Source organism: Gadus macrocephalus, chromosome 4 (assembly GCF_031168955.1).
Source record: "Gadus macrocephalus chromosome 4, ASM3116895v1".
Classification (NCBI taxonomy): domain Eukaryota; kingdom Metazoa; phylum Chordata; class Actinopteri; order Gadiformes; family Gadidae; genus Gadus; species Gadus macrocephalus.
In genome coordinates this window covers 13,855,194-13,871,284 of record NC_082385.1, presented here as the reverse complement: position 1 = coordinate 13,871,284, position 16,091 = coordinate 13,855,194, and the positions used below count along the sequence as shown (strand labels likewise).

Here is a 16,091-nt window from a genome sequence, read left to right as displayed (position 1 = left end):
AACTTGACACATCTTGAAACATTAATGCGCGGTGCACATTACACAAGAGAACTCTAATGGCTTTTGCTGTCGCGGCGGCGCCACTAAAAGCATGTCAACACACGTGTCAACCAATCAACATCAGCGCCCTGATTGCACTTCACCACCCCGGGTATGAATTGAGAACCCGCTGTCACCTGTTTACAGCCTTCTTCCGCACGCTAACACTTAGAACAGATCATTACCCCGCAACCCCCGCTCATCCCAATTCATCAGCACGACGACGCAGTGTCTGGGAGAGATTGCCGTCGGGCCGGGGCGTTGGCGTGACCCTCCGCCACGCGGGCGGAGGACGGCTGAGCCCTGCAGAGGAAGCCCAATTACCGGCGTTCCAGGGATCACCATCCATCAGGCCGGGATGCAGACACGTGTTAGGGACTGCCGCGGCCCCCGGCACACGGCAGCACAGGGATCATGTGCCAAGCCAGCACCTTTTGTGGCACCGGGGGACGGCAGTGAGAGGCGCCCGTCTTTTACACCGTTTACACCGAGACCAGGAAGTGGTGTCGCACCCCCCCCCCCCCCCCCTTACCCTGCATGCTACCCAGTGTGTCGCTGCGAACAACGTCAGACCGCTCCGTCTGTTCCTCTCTTCCAACCTCAAGGTGGGAGGGGGGGGGGGGGGCTTCAGGGCGGCTGTCCAGGCAGACCCCTTCAGGCCCCACGGAGGACGGAGGCTAAACGGAACCATCGGAAGAAAGAGAAAGGGCCAGACTTTGATGCTAACTGAGCTTGATGTCCCTCTTCCACACACCGACGATGAGGCATCCCGTCTCTTTCGTGATTGGACACAGCGCCGGTGTCGGCCCCACACTGGGGCCCCGACCAGCAGGAGCCGCTGAGAGCACAGACGACTTGGCTCTCCTGACTGAAAGCTCTCAAACCCTCAACCACTTAGCAAACACACTGAGCGGGAAATGTGCAATTAATTGGAGTGGAGTTTGAAAGAGGCGGCCTGCAGGGAACTACAAATATCTGTTTCTTCTGCACGCATTCCCCTCCTCCCGCCTCGCCTGAGCGCCACAGACAGCGCTGGGACAACACTCGTTATCAGGACTATTTCCTTAGACCAATTACAATTACAGTGATGTCATCAGGTTGCCACGACCACCAGTTAAGTGTGTCGCTGGGAGCCCATTATGGTGGCTTACTTTGAACAAGCTGTTTGGGATGGTATCGTTAGGGGGTATGCTATATCATAATTGGTATAACATTATTGAGGTTTATTGCAAATGGTTAACGGCTGCCGTACTGGAAATACCTGCCGCTTTCCATTTGGTGCAGCGCCCGGGTAAATAAAGCGAATGCCACATGTCTACCGCGTGTGTGTGGTGAAACAAACGTAGCGCCGCAGAGTTTGGTCTGACCTGCGGTTAGACCACCCCCGGAGGCCCATTTGATGGCCCCTTGGTGTGTGTGTGTGTGTGTGTGTGTGTGTGTGTGTGTGTGTGTGTAGCACTAGAGGAGTGATTTCCAGAAATATGTACTTATACTTCTTGGGCTACGTTGTGTCGTTCCTAAAGGAAACACAGGGGTAGCATATAGAATATATGTTCAACATTAGAGGGTCCAGGTTTGAGCCATGCTTCATTCTGGTGTGAAAAAACAGATTTTTTTTATTTTTTATTATTTCTCTCTCTAATAATATAATAAGAAGAACTATGGGCTGCCATTCAAGGCTGCCTGAGTCTCAAACTATTTTAGGATTTACATCATAAAAAAAGAAAAGTTGGGGCCCAAATGCTGACTCATGGGTTTATTGCTACCATCCATGGAGAACATTTGGGATCTGTATTTGTTTCTGTGTTTACATGTTTGGAATCCACTTGTATTTCAAAAGCACCAATCTGCATCCTTCATCATTCATGTGATCATGAGTATGACCACGGACTACTACACCCTTGAAGGCATATGAATAACCACACCAACACACACAGACAAGCACAGGAAGGGATAAGGCCTTAAGTAAGAAGGGTCGTACAAAAGCGTAAAGTTAAAGCCACGCCACTTTGTATATTGGCAGTCACTGTGTCCCACTGTGAGTTCAAGTACAATAACCAATTCATTCAATAAACATAGCACCCTTAAAAACACTACACACACACACACACACACTTATGTTCCTAGCGGTGGCATAATCATGATGCTTGAGCCCACATGCGGGGGAGAGAACAACTGAGGGCTGAATTAGTTGGATGTTATTAAAGCAATGTTACTAGCCGAGAGGTTGTAAAACTAAATGATCTTTTTGAGGGCCCCTGTTTTACCTCCAGGTGTGAGAGTGATTAGCCATTACAAGCCCTTTCAAAAGCTGCCCTGCCCTGTGACTTAGTGACATCACAAGTGGGAGTGTCAGAGGGCAGATGTTGGACCGCATTGTAATTGCGGCTCGTTAAAAGGAGGTACAACACAGTGATTGACTTGCTAGTATAATCAGGAAGAGAACCAGGCACATCAGCCCTCAGTGGCTCAGATTAAAGCTGGTTTGTAAAAGAGCAGATGGGAGCAAGTTTCTGAAACTACTACATTGCCATCCTCTCGGCTCCCTCCCTCCCTACGTTTCGCCACCATTGAGAAGGGTTGCCTTTCATGCACCTGACAGGTACGATGGATGACACAAACCAATCAAAAGAGCAGTGATGGCAGTCAAGGGACAAGACAACCATGTTTGAAGTCAGACTTTGACCAAAACAATGACAGACATGGACATTGTATGGATTTAAACATTTATTTCACCCAAGATAAAACGACTACCCTGCCCGTGCAACATAAGACATAAGGATTTGTAAAGTATCTTCAGAAGCTCGTTGCGACCCTAGAAAGAAGGTGGTAGTTTAAAAAGATGCTTACCTTCGACAAAGGTTTGCATTGGCTTGAATGTTTGACCCACTGTTTGGAACAGAATGGGTCTAACCTACTCCTGAACAGCATGTTAAAGTCTACACACTTTGGATTTCAAAGTAAATGTTGAGACCATTACTGCTTTCTTTCTACAGAGTGGGTAAGTGGTCTAAACTTTAAACTGAATGGACATCACATGCCTGTAGAAGCACCAATGAGCTGCAGAAATGGCAGGATAATAGCTCTGCCATGACAACGTATTATTAGATCAAGCAGGGGCAGAGAATGAGTTCTGAAGGATGCCATTGTCGTTCTGTGATTTCAAATGGAACTGACGCACTGCTGCTGCCAATCAGCTAATAATCCAAAGAAAAACATATTGTGAACAGCTATCATAAATAATGATTTCCTGCTGACGCTCAAAAATTGGCCATTATTACATATTCACACTAAATCTGCATACCATTCTTTCTTTCAAAGAAAGAATGGTATGCATGATTTAGAAATGTATATTAAGCAGCGTCAATCATTTAGACAGAGTTTAGGGAGAATCTGAACATTTCATTTTGACACACGCTAAACCAAGTGTTGGCGTGCTTATTACCACCTCTGCGACACTGCCATTTCCTTCCAATTAACAGTTTTTGCCACTCTGTCATGGTGTCATGTCGAGAGGCCTACAGCCCTCGTCTCTGAGTCTATGTGCGGCTTCTTGGTGTATTTTATTTATAATTAATATTTGCATTACTTCTAATGGTCAAACTTAACAGTAAGGGTACATTATTTAATATTAGTTAATGCAGTTATAAGCATTAAAGGGCCAGTGTGTCAAATGTGGGTGATCAAATGATTCTATTAGAATTAAGTACCAGTATCATTGTTTTACCATTTCATCACCTCCGTCCATGTGTCTGACCACTGCGCTCCGCATGGTGGGTGTATGCGTTCCATGGGAGGGTTCAACGCTTGGCCCTCACCCTGATGGCCCTTTGTCAGGGTTCATATTGCTAATAAAAGACCCCAGGGTCTCTCTCTCCCTCTCTCGTGCGCATGCGTGAGTGTTTGCTGGGCTAGTGTGGAGCGTGTTGGAGTGGATGGTTATTTTCCCTAAGCAAGGTATCTGTAAATCTACACTGGTGTTTCCCACACGTTTTCTTAATCATCACCAGAGTTTCACGGGGGGGGGGGGGGGGGGGGGGGGGGGGTTGATCGCGTTTTTACCCGGCCGTTAAGGCCGCGGTTGGCGCTGGCGTCAGTAACGATGGCAATGGTGCTTTCAAAAACCTCACCCGCCGACACGGCCTTCAAGTCCCTGTCGGAGTGGAATACTCCGTAGAGGAGTGCTGTCTGACAGTGGGATAACTGGTGGGATACGACAGTATGAAAGCCGCATCCAGGATCAACAGCGCGGTCGTTATTTTTATAGACGCGGTGGACAAAGTAAACACTGTGGTGGAGCGGAGAATTGTTTTAAGAAACACGCATGTTGGTGTTTTCCCGCTGGTTAATCCTGCTAAGAAAGTAATTATCTCCAATCTGCCACCGTTTATCAGTAATGAGGCTTTGAAAAGGGAGCTCTCCCGTCATGGGCAAATTCAAATTGTGTCAGCTATGAAATGTCTTTCCTCTGGCTGTAAGTCAGCTTGTGTAAAGTATTAAGTGAGTTTCAGACGGCAGGTTTACATGATCCTGAAAAATGAATATAATGATGAATTGAATGTGGTGATGAAATTTAAAGTTGATGGGTTTGACTACACCATCTTTGCAACTACTGAATCGATGAAGTGTTTTGGCTGTGGGCGAGAGGGGCACTTGGCGAGGGGCTGTCCAGAAAAGAGGCATGGTGTGGAAGTTCAGAAGCCACAGGCTAAACAGGCAGATAAACAGGCTGTAGTGGCAGAGAGACAGGCTGTAGCGGCAGAGCTACAGGTTGTAGATGTAGAAGCAGAGAGGCTGGATGTAGTGGCAGAGGTAGTGGCTGCTGATACAGGGGAGCAGGCAAGCAGTGAGGGGGGGGTCGGCTGCAACCCAGCAGCCGGATACAGACTCTCGGCAGGAGGGAGGGCAGCCCTCTACTTCTACTGCAGACTTAAAGGGCAACTTCACCCATTTCACATAAGCTTTGTATTTTTAGAACCCCCCGCATATTTTTGAATGGTCTAGCATCATTCCCTTATTTTCTGGAGACACTGGAGAGATCCGTATCGATCTCCAACACTTCCTGTTTTAGATGACACAATATGACGATTTTTGCGTACAAGAAAATAGGAAGTGTAAGAGGGGAGGATTCTCGTAAGACTACAAACACTAGTCCCACCCCCCTCTAGGGGGTGGGACCCACTGACGCTACAGACCTATTAGAGCAGTACCAGTGGGTGGGACTTCAACAGCAGAAACTAACATCCACAGCGTCTGAAGCTAAGATAACAGAGGCTGTTGATAAAACTGAAGTACAATGGCGGAGGGTACTGGATCTGACATAGAAGATGGCACCAGGCAAAAGTTCACCATTTCGAAAGAAATACAAACGAGGACTACCGTATTTTCCGCACAATAAGGCACACCGGATTATAAAGCGCACCTTTAATGAATGGCCTATTTTAGAACTGTTTTCATATATAGGGCGCACCGGATTATAAGGCGCATAGAATAGAAGATACTGCAGTCAAACGTTTGAATGGGGTTGCGTTATGCATCGACTAGACCGAGCTGTGCTAAAGGGAATGTCAACAAAACAGTCAGATAAAGTCAAACTTTATTAAGCGTTCTGACAACTCCGGTCACTCCCATGGTAACGATGTTCAAACGTTAATGTGCATATTAACAATATCTCATCAATATCTGATCAATATCTCTTAACAATAAGCTCACCTTTTCAGTTCATTCCCCGTCTACGAATCCCTCGAATTCTTGTGTGTCCGAATTGAAATGCACATTTCTCGCTAAAATTTTTTACACAAACGCATTTAATGGCGTAACTATGTTACTATTTCCACCCAGAATAAAGAAAGATGTCGGCCGTATGCTTCTGTGCAAGCGTCACTACTCTCTGCCAGTGACGTCGGGTCAAGCTCCACGCTGATTTGTTCCATTAGTAGATGGAACAAGGAGGTGTCCGATAGGCGGAGATGATCAGCGGGAGTGGCCGCCAGCGAAGCTGTGCATAGTGGTGCATGGTGGGAGTTGTTGTCTTCAATCCACAAGCGCCAAAAAGTCACTTTCTGCCTTTACACATAGGACCCAATTTCAATACATATTCATGCCTCCACCGGTGAAATGCTCCTTTAAGTGAACCCACTCAGACTTGTGTTGAGGGAGTGGATGAAGAAGAAATGAACATTGATGATTTAACAAGTGATGGGGAGACAAAAATAAGAGATGATGAAAATGTATTGGACAAAGAGGAACACAAGATCACAATCAAAAGGGATAAGTTCCAAAAAAAAGCTAGTGCAGGTTAGTGTGACGGATGGAGGCTCAGAAACAGAAAGTGAGCCAGAGTCATCTGATTCATCTTTAGCTGATGGTCAGAAGGCCAATGGCTATAGTCTGGAGCAAACACGCAGCTTCCTTGAAAAGATGAAACTACGACGGGCTGTAAATATAGGAGAGGTTTTCCCAAACCGCTCTTTGTTTGAGGAATCTGTTAAATGGTTGATCAGAGGCGATGATGGCCTTATGGACACAGAAGTATATCGACTTAGAAAGATTGTGCAAAGAGTGAATGCAGAAATGAGTAATGATTAAGAATAAAGAGATACATTGTTACTTTTTCATTACTCTGTGTACTTATGGCTTGTTTTAGAATCTCATCTCTTAATTTAAATGGAGCAAGGGATGCTAAAAGAAGAGCATTGTTTTTTTAACTTTTGAACTAAAGTGTCTAGACATTTCTTTTTTGCAAGAAACACACTACTGCCGACATTGAAGTCGAGTGGAAGCGAGAATGGGATGGTAATATTGTTTTTTAATCACAATTGCAATGTGAGTGCTGGAGAGGCAATTCTCTTTGCAAAAAACTTTTTGCCAGTATCACTCGACTGTGAAGAAATTGTTGAAGGAAGGCTTCTTAAAGTCACTGCACGATACGAAAAAAGCACTTTAATATTGATAAATGTCTATGCCCCTGTTAATCCACAAGAAATGTTGTTTTTTAGATAAATTAACGGACACTCTTTCAGGCTTTGCTCAAACAGATTTCCTTATCCTAGGGGGGGATTGTAATTGTAATGTGGATGATTTAGATAGAAATCCTTTGGAGCCAAACTTACAGTCCAGGAAGTTTTTAAAAAATAATTATTGCAACTTATGAGCCAAGTGATGTGTGGAGATCTAAACATGGAGACAACTATATCACTCTGGCTAGATTAGATAGTTTTTATTGTTTTGATCATCATTTGCAGATTTTTAAAACATGTTTTTTGAGTCCAGTAGGTTTTTCTGATAATTTTTTGTTGGTGGGAACTGTTTTTATAAACAGGGTTAAACCTAAAAGTGCCTATTGGCACTTCAATATTGCACTTTTGAATGATTGTACTTTTAGGAAATGTTTAGTCTTTCTTTGGCATGAATGGAGGTGCAAAAAACAGGAATTCTCATCCCTCCTGGCAATGGTGGGACTTAGGAAAAGTACAGGTTCAGCAGTTTTGTGTACAGTACAACCTAAATGTGACTAGAGAGGCAGCTCAATCTATTAGGAATCTAGAGAGCAGTATTGTGGAACCCCAGGATTTGAGTAATTCTACTGGAGACCAGTCACATATTAAGGCTTTAAACAAAAAGGCTGTTTTGGTGGACCTGCTGGGAGTAAGAGCCCAGGCTGCATTGGTCCGATCTAGGTTTCGAAACCTTGTGGAAATGGATGCTCCTTCAAAATTTTTCTTCAATTTAGAAAAAAAGAATGGTCAGAACAGATTAATTCATTGTATTCGATCAGCTGATGGCAAAGAGCTCACCCGTTCAGATGAGATAAGGAAGAGGGCCGTGGTTTTTTACACAGTACTCTACAACTGTGAGTACACTGAATATGACCCGAGAGAAGAAGAGTTTTTTGACCAGCTCCCTCAGTTGTCAGGATGTAATAATGCTGACTTAGAGCAACCAATGTCTCTGCACGAATTGCAGGTGGTGCTCATGAGCACAGCTATTGGGAAAGCCCCAGGAATTGATGGTCTCCCTGTGGATTTCTATAAGTGTTTTTGGTCCACGATTGGGGAGGACTCGCTTGAAGTCATAAATGACAGCTTGTCCGCAGGAAAGCTTCCTTTAAGCTGTCGTAGAGCAGTCTTCACCCTGTTACCTAAAAAGGGAGACCTGTCAGAAATTAAAAATTGGGGGCCGGTCAGTCTGCTATGTGCTGATTATAAGATCTTATCAAAAAGGCTAGCAAACCGTCTGAGAAAGGTAATTGGAAATGTAATTGATATCGACCAATCATACTGCATCCCTGGCAGGTCGTTAAAAGACAATATTTCCCTAATAAGAGATTATCTAAACCGCTCCAAAACCTTGGGTTTGAATTTTGGTCTGATTTCCCTCGATCAGGAGAAAGCCTTTGATCGAGTGGAACATTGGTACCTTTGGAAAACATTGGGTGCCTTTGGCATCTCTTCTGGTTTTACAAATAGGATTGAAGCCCTCTATAGTCAGATTGAAAGCGTGCTTAAAATAAATGGTGGCTTGACTGCGTCTTTTGCTATCAAGAGAGGTATTCGTCAGGGATGTGCCTCGTCAGGCATGTTGTACTCCTTAGCTATAGAACCCATGTTATGAACTGTCTGTAAACTGTGTACCGTTGTATCTGTCGGCATATGCTGATGATATTATTGTGACTGTTGTGAAAATGTTCTTCCTCTAAGGTCAACTGGGCTTAAAGCAGTGCTCTTTTAATTGGAAATTGGCATGGGAGGGAACCTGAGTTACCAGATGGGATTTTCTGGGAAAGACATAGCATCAGGTATCTGGGAGTGCACCTAGGTGATGACTCTGCAGAGAAAAATAACTGGGAAGGAGTGGTGGAGAAGATGGAGGGCAGGCTGGGGAGGTGGCGCTGGCTCTTGCCCAGGATGTCGTACAGAGGCAGAGCCATTATTATTAACAATCTGGTGGCCTCTTCTCTGTGGCACCGCCTAGCAGTATTGGAGCCTCCTGCAGGTCTTTTGGGGAAAATGCTGAGTATTATGGTTGATTCTTTTTGGGACATCCTCCACTGGGTCCCACAAAGTGTTTTGTTTTTACTCAAGGAAGAGGGAGGACAGGGCCTAGCAAATCTAGCGTTCCGGTTAAAGTTTTTACAAAGCTTTCTGTACGGACCACAAAATCTGCCATGGAGACAAGTAGCTGAGTTGGAAAAACTTTGTTTTCACTGGACTATTCTTGTTTCAATCTAAATGTACTACCACCTTTTTATAGTGTTTTGAAAACACGGAGTGTGATGGAGGCTGGTTGCATAGGATCCACTTCCTCTTTGTACTGGCTGTTAAGGGAGCCCATTCTAGGGGGGGCCCGTCTAGCGGCTGCATGGGAGGAGGTGCCAAACATGACTGGCTTATTGAAGGAGAAGAGGGTAAAAACTGTCCAGGATTTGTTGCAGCTGGCTGGTGCTCAGGTGGACAATGCAGTCAATGTGGCAGGAATGCTGGCAGTCCGATCCACACGTGTGGTGGGACTAAGACTGTTAGGTGTTTTTTTTTCATGCCCAAAAGGTGTGCATTCGTAAACCCAAATTTGAACTAATGCATCAGGAGTTGCACATCTGTGAACGCTATGTCAATTCAGCATTTTTTTTTACAAAGTATTGCATTAACATTTCTGAACTTATGTTATGGCGACCATTAAAATACATTGAAGGACACTTGCGGCATGTTAATGAAATACTTTGGGGGGAATTCACTTGAACTAAGTCATTTCATTACACATAATGTAGGATACCCACCTCCGTTCAGTAGGACGCCCTCTTCACTTCTCCAGAAAGAAACTTATCCCGCGCCGAGTATGCTGCGATCTTTATAGCTCCATGGCTGGCACGCGGTGGGTCCCAGTGTAATTTGAGAAATGCATCCCTGCCGGCGATTTTCATTGGATTAGGAAATAATGGGCGGGACTATTTTGTCCCGCTCACGGACGCTCTGGCATCTACGGATACGAATACTTTTGCTACACATTTACCACCTAGACGTGGTGCAAAACAACCTGCAAAAAAAACCCACAGCTGAGACTTGCAGGAGCAGATTCGAGCAGTTGTAAAATGGATTTGTGCTCGCTCATTAAAATGCTGAATTAACATAGCGTTCACAGATGTGCAACTTCTGATGCATTAGTTCAAATTTGGGTTTCCGAATGCACACCTTTTGGGCATGTTCTCAGATTATGGAACACGGGTGTGTGAATGTGGTTTGCACCAACTGCGCTGCAATAATTGTAGCAAAAGGATTTGTGCACCTGTAACACAGATTTGCGTATTCGTAGACCCTATTTTGTGTTTACCTTGGTATAAAAAATATTTACGACTACAAATGTACTGTTACACATTTGTGACTTTAGAGTACTGTGGCAACCCGGTACTCAATTGGGCCGGGTTCCACCGATAAATGACACGTTTGTGTGCGGGATAAGCCATCCAAGGCATTTATTGCATACAACTTAAATCAACCAGGGTACTCGCGGTCTCTAGGGCCTCTAGGCTCTCTCCGACCAGAGCGCTACCTTCTTCCTTGCTCCCGTGCCGTGCTGTCCAAATGTCAGTCCTTTTATATTGCCTCCTCGGCTTTCGGCCAGGTGTCCCCCAATCACACTGATTGGGGAGGCGAAAGGGCTGCTCTCGGTCGCCGTCTGGTGGGTGACGGCGGTACACGCCGTCCAGGACCAACCCTCTGGCTGGTCCGGGCCGAGGCTTACGGGGCGGGATGCCACAGTACACATGCAAAATAAATATATACGACTTCAAATTTACTGTGACTTTAGTGTACGCATTCAAATTCTGCAGTTACAGGTGCTAAAGACTTTTGCTACAATAATACTTTCATATCAAAACACCAGTCGCCTTTCAAATGTCTCTCTTTTGTTCACTGCTTTAAAAGGGCGAACATGAAGGACATATGTGTGTTTCTTTGCCGTTGAACATCCTGTGTATTTCATCAGACGTAGTGGCTCGTCTTCTTTAAAGGCTGGCTTCTTTAAAGGTTGGCTTGTGTTTTTTGCACACTAAACTTTAGCTTTTGAAGTCGTACAAATTAAAGGTCTTCATAAGTCGTCATAGAGCGAAGCAAAGAGTGACGAGAGTGATCTATTGAGGGCAAACATCTTTTAGGAGTCTGATCGTTTATTTTTTTCATTAATTAATGTCATTCACAAACACTGACATAACAACCAAAATGTAGACGTGTACCTTATAAAGTCACATCATTAACATCATTCACATCATGAAGTATTTAGAAATACAAACTCCATGTTCACTTTAAAAATGTATCATAACACATATTTAAAAAGATATATGAGCCCAGTAATTATAGTATGCTCAACAGCGGCCGGGATATTTACTATAAGAGGGGTTGTTTTTATGCTGCAGTTGATTTTCTATTGATTAGACCAACACTGCCCTGATTGGCTGGTATTGTGTGCATTTTTGATTGTATGGCTGCGTTAAGACCTGGGCCCCGTTTCCCGATAACGACGGATCTTCGGTCGTACGGTCATTCTCACGATGGATCTTGTGATCCATCGTGAATTTCTTTGTCGCGTTTCTCGAAACTCCTCTTGACATGAACGCGCGTGCACTGCGCTAACGACGTCGTAGGATTGTAACTGTCTACTGACACGGTGCTGAAATGGGCTCCGTAGGAGGGGGAGACGCAGGAATGTCGCAGGAAAATTGTGTTAAAAAGGGTTAAAATATCTCCCCATCAAGGACAACAGCAGAGTAGCCTACGAAAAAAATAGACTGCAATTATATGAATGCTAAAGACATTAAAACACAATTGATTAGGCTTAAGCCGACATATATCAGTCCTAATCCTGAATGCACTGTGCGTTTCACGGCATTTCCCCCCCTGAAATAATTCCATATGACAAAAAATTAAAAAAAGCTTGTGTGACAACTACATTTATCTTAATGGGCTAATTTCTGAGCCGACTTAATCTGGTTCCGCATAAAGTTTCCTTGATTGATCATTTCATTGGCTATAAAAGACCCTCCGGAGATGGGTGCGACCCAAGAGACCTTTTTTCGGTCGTTCCGCATCCCACAAGTGGCCGGAGTCGTGGATGGAACTTTGATTCCAATTCTCACGCCCCACGTTGATGGCCACGTCTACATCTGTCGGAAGGGATATGCCGCTCTCAACTGCCAGGTGGTGTGCGACCATCAGGGCATCATCCTGGATGTCGGAGGGAGATGGCCTGGAAGCACTCACGACTCCTTCGTGTTCCGCGAGTCCTCCATCGGACGGCTGGCTGCAGCCTCCAGGGGAGAGTGGCGGCTCCTCGGAGACAGTGGCTATCCTCTTAGGCCTCACCTGTTCACCCAGTGGCTAACCCGGGAGAGGTCCACGAGGAACAGTACAACGAAGCCCACCGTCTGGCCCGGTGCATTGTCGAGCGCACGATCGGCAGGTGGAAGTCCGGCGGAGGGCTCCAGTTTGCGCCAGCCAAGTCGTGCGCTGTGATCTGCGTGACAGCAATGTTGCACAACATTGCAGCAAATGCTGGGGTGGCGTTGGGTGAACCGGACGAGGACGAGGAAGATTCGTTTCGGGACGGCCTCCCGGATTACGCTGCTGGTTTGGAATCACGCCGAAGAGTGATCGTGGCTTTTTTTTAACCCCCCCCCCCCCCCCCCTCCCCATGTCACTAAACATCCCCGTCAACGTGACCAATCCCCACCATATCCCAGCCTTTTGCCTGCTCCTTTTGCCTTTAATTTCTTTTTCATTTCTTTCATTCATTATTTTGTTTAATTTTTTGGGTTATTTTAGGCTATGTTTTATGAGTAGCCTATGTCACAGTCTGCACAAATCCCCCCACTTTCTTTCACACATTTTGAGTGCCCTGCCTGCGCAAACATTTTCTGGACTGTCCGTTTTATTTTGGCCATTTTAACATCTTTATTAATAAATTAATTAATAATCTTTATTAATCACCAAACTAAGAACATAAAGGCGCAATGCGTTTTAATAAAACGCATCCAATACACGGAATGTCCGATGGTGACGCCACTGAGGCTATAGTAGGCTAACGATGCTCTTAGCGTCCTACGAGTACCTACAAGTACCCCTGGAGTACTCGTTAGTTACGAGCGTTTTCACGACGTTCGTTACCAACGATGCTTTCGGGAAACGCGGTGAAAACTCTACGATGCCCTTACGACGCACTTCACGATCCACTTAGGCTAACGACGCTTTCGGGAAACGAGGCCCAGGCCAGCATGATTAACATACAGAAGCTGTGAACTCCATTTGTTTTTAACCTTGAGATCTACAGATCATTCAGAAACCATGCAGAGCTAGTTTACTGCTTCCACTTTGGCTAGAGCAAAGAATGCACAAACCAACTGAATTAAACATGAACGTAACTCAAATTGCTTTTTAAGCGTTGTGTCTTTGTTGCTCTGAAGAAGACAACCTATATACACACGACACTGAAAAACTGAAATGCTTAGTCAATCGTTCATTTTTCATTAATTTGCCTGCATAAGAGAACAGCTTGTTATGCCTTTGTTTATGATAGGCTGGATATTTCTAAGAAAGAACACATTATGATGAGCCTTGGGGAATGTAGTCCTCTGCTTTTGACCTGTCCCAATTATTCAGGTGCAGATCGTTGTCCCAGTGCAACTCTTATTGGGACTAGCGCTCTCTGTCTTGCTTTGGTCAAGAATAGGTTTTATTCGGTGGGGCTCGAAACTGGAACATGTTTTCTTTTATCATTTATGTATCTGATGTGAGGGAATTTGCCCAATTTATCAGCAGGTATATCAAGCTCTAATTTTTGAGGTTATGGATAAAGAAAAATAAATAAATGACACTTACACTACTGAGATGAACAGCTAGAAACAAGGACTGATGTTTAAAGTTTAATCGTTTGAATCTCTACATTCTTCTCTACACAGACCTGAACTCTGATTGGACCATATAGGACAGGACATGAGAGAGCTCTGCCTGGGCGTTTTGGTCTCCTGACTTATGAATTAAGTAGGGACTAGACCATCGTTATTGGAACCTAACGTACGCTGGGTGGGGTGATGAGGCTGAGACCAAGCTGAGGTGGTTTAACACCGCAAAAGTATGTTACTTACTGATAACTGGATCCCCTGGAGAGCTTTATAACGCTATTCCAGCTAACACCTTCCATTTTAGTTACTTTCCTCTCTAGTTTTATTGGGTTAAATCGACTTAATCAGATGAAATAGTATTCCGCGGCAATTTACACATATCGTTTTTGCGTTGTCAAGGAAACATGGGGTCGATATAAGTTTAATGTTGTATTTGTAGCAAATTACCTGCTTAAAGGCGGAGTTTGTCTTATCCTTCAAATGCACACCATTGGAATGTTATGGGCTAAACAGGATTGAGAACGCTGCGGTGTAGATAAATATATACGTTATCATTCCGTTATTATCCTTGTTTGAGTGACACCCCTTATAGCATGCCTGTATACCATCGACCTTCAGAGTGGAAAAAAAGAATAGCTGTTAAGTTTGGGATGGTGTAAATTTCTCTCTCCCTCCCTCCCCCCCCCCCAGCAAGGGCAGCAGAGGATGCAGCCAGTAAAACAGAGGGGAGTGACCAACCACCCCGTCCCCCACAGCACTGGCATCAGCTTAAACCAACACAGGGTCCATCTTGTTGAGGGCCATGGGGGTTAACCGCGGGGGCCTGCTGCCCCTCTGCAGGGGACATTACCCCAGGAGAGACCCACCAGATCAACGGCGGACCCGTCACAACGCTTGGTCGTGGCCCGGGCCACCAAGAAAAAGACAACTTTAACTAAAACACATAAAATATAATAGGCTGCTAAATGAAATCAAGAAATAATCAGCTGTGAAAAACAATAAATTGTTTCTAATGTTGCCAAAATGGGATATTATTGTTGGGGGTTTTAGAGTGTGCATAATGTGTGTGTGCGTGCATGTGTGCACGTGGGTGTCAGACCACGTTTTATGGGCACCAACTATCAGGTGGGCCACGCCGCTGGAAGGATGATGTTTGTGTGGAGCGGGGAGACGGATGGTAAAAGCCTCTAACTCACACCTCCCACTCCCTGGCTGTCCTTTGCCTGCTGCAAGGCTGCCACCCTTAACTCTCAGATGTGGGCTGACACATATTTTATTCAGCCCATTCCAACCGTCAACATAAAGGAGAGAAAAGCAACGCAAAACAGTGTATTAAAAAAAAAGAAACTATCCACCTAGGCATTTACATATTTATTTATTTATGCATGTCCGTCGTGTTAATGTTCCCTAAGCCCCTTTTAATTCCTCATTGATCGCCGGCGCCTTATCCTATCGACAGACGCTCAGCATACTAATTCCCCTTTCTTCTTTTGAGTTATTGGCGGGATGGTAATTCCACAACACTGCAATCACTGCGAAGAGTAATACTCAGCGGAATTAGCGGAAGATCTTCATCATGTTTCGTATTAGGGTAACATAACACAGAGTTGACGCTCAGACGCACCACAAGCCAAATAAAGTGATGTGTGTGTGTTTGACGGTCCCAACCAAATCCTTGCATATCTGTTTGATGTGAGTTGCGTGTGGAGACGATTGTAAAACGTAGACTCTTAACAGGACAAAGCAAGCGTATCTCTTTGTTTGGTTGAGTTTCATCACAGAGCGTACCGAACAAATCAACACCAGCGTGTCCTGTCCTGCTGTAGGCCCGCCCCGGCATTACCCTCCAAGTCAAACGTCTGCAGGAGGAGCGAGAGACCACTGAAATCTTTTCTCACAGGTATGAACCTTTAAGGTCATGGAGATATTTTTTTAACCTGAAATACACAACTTGGGGTTCCCTCTCTGTTTTTTTTCTGTGTTTTGCACAGCAGCCGCCTGCTGCTGACATCACAGAGAGAGAACCACCCAGCTGGTGTCCTCTCTGGATGTGTTGTCTGGGGGAACTGAGAACGCCTGCTTACAGACTATTTACACTTCCCTTGGTGTGGATTCACTGGTCTCTAAGATGTTAATAATGAAGAGTATTTGTCATATATCATGG

At 45.0% G+C, this 16,091-nt stretch overlaps 1 long non-coding RNA gene across 1 annotated transcript in view; it reads right to left on the bottom strand.

Moving 5' to 3' along the window:
- Positions 1 to 10,327, bottom strand: part of LOC132456154 (uncharacterized) — a 295,066-nt gene extending 284,739 nt beyond the window's left edge. The window contains exon 1 of the long non-coding RNA XR_009525389.1: positions 10,072 to 10,327. This is a non-coding gene — a long non-coding RNA (uncharacterized LOC132456154). The remainder of the gene's footprint in view (positions 1 to 10,071) is intronic.
- Positions 10,328 to 16,091: the final 5,764 nt, after the last annotated feature.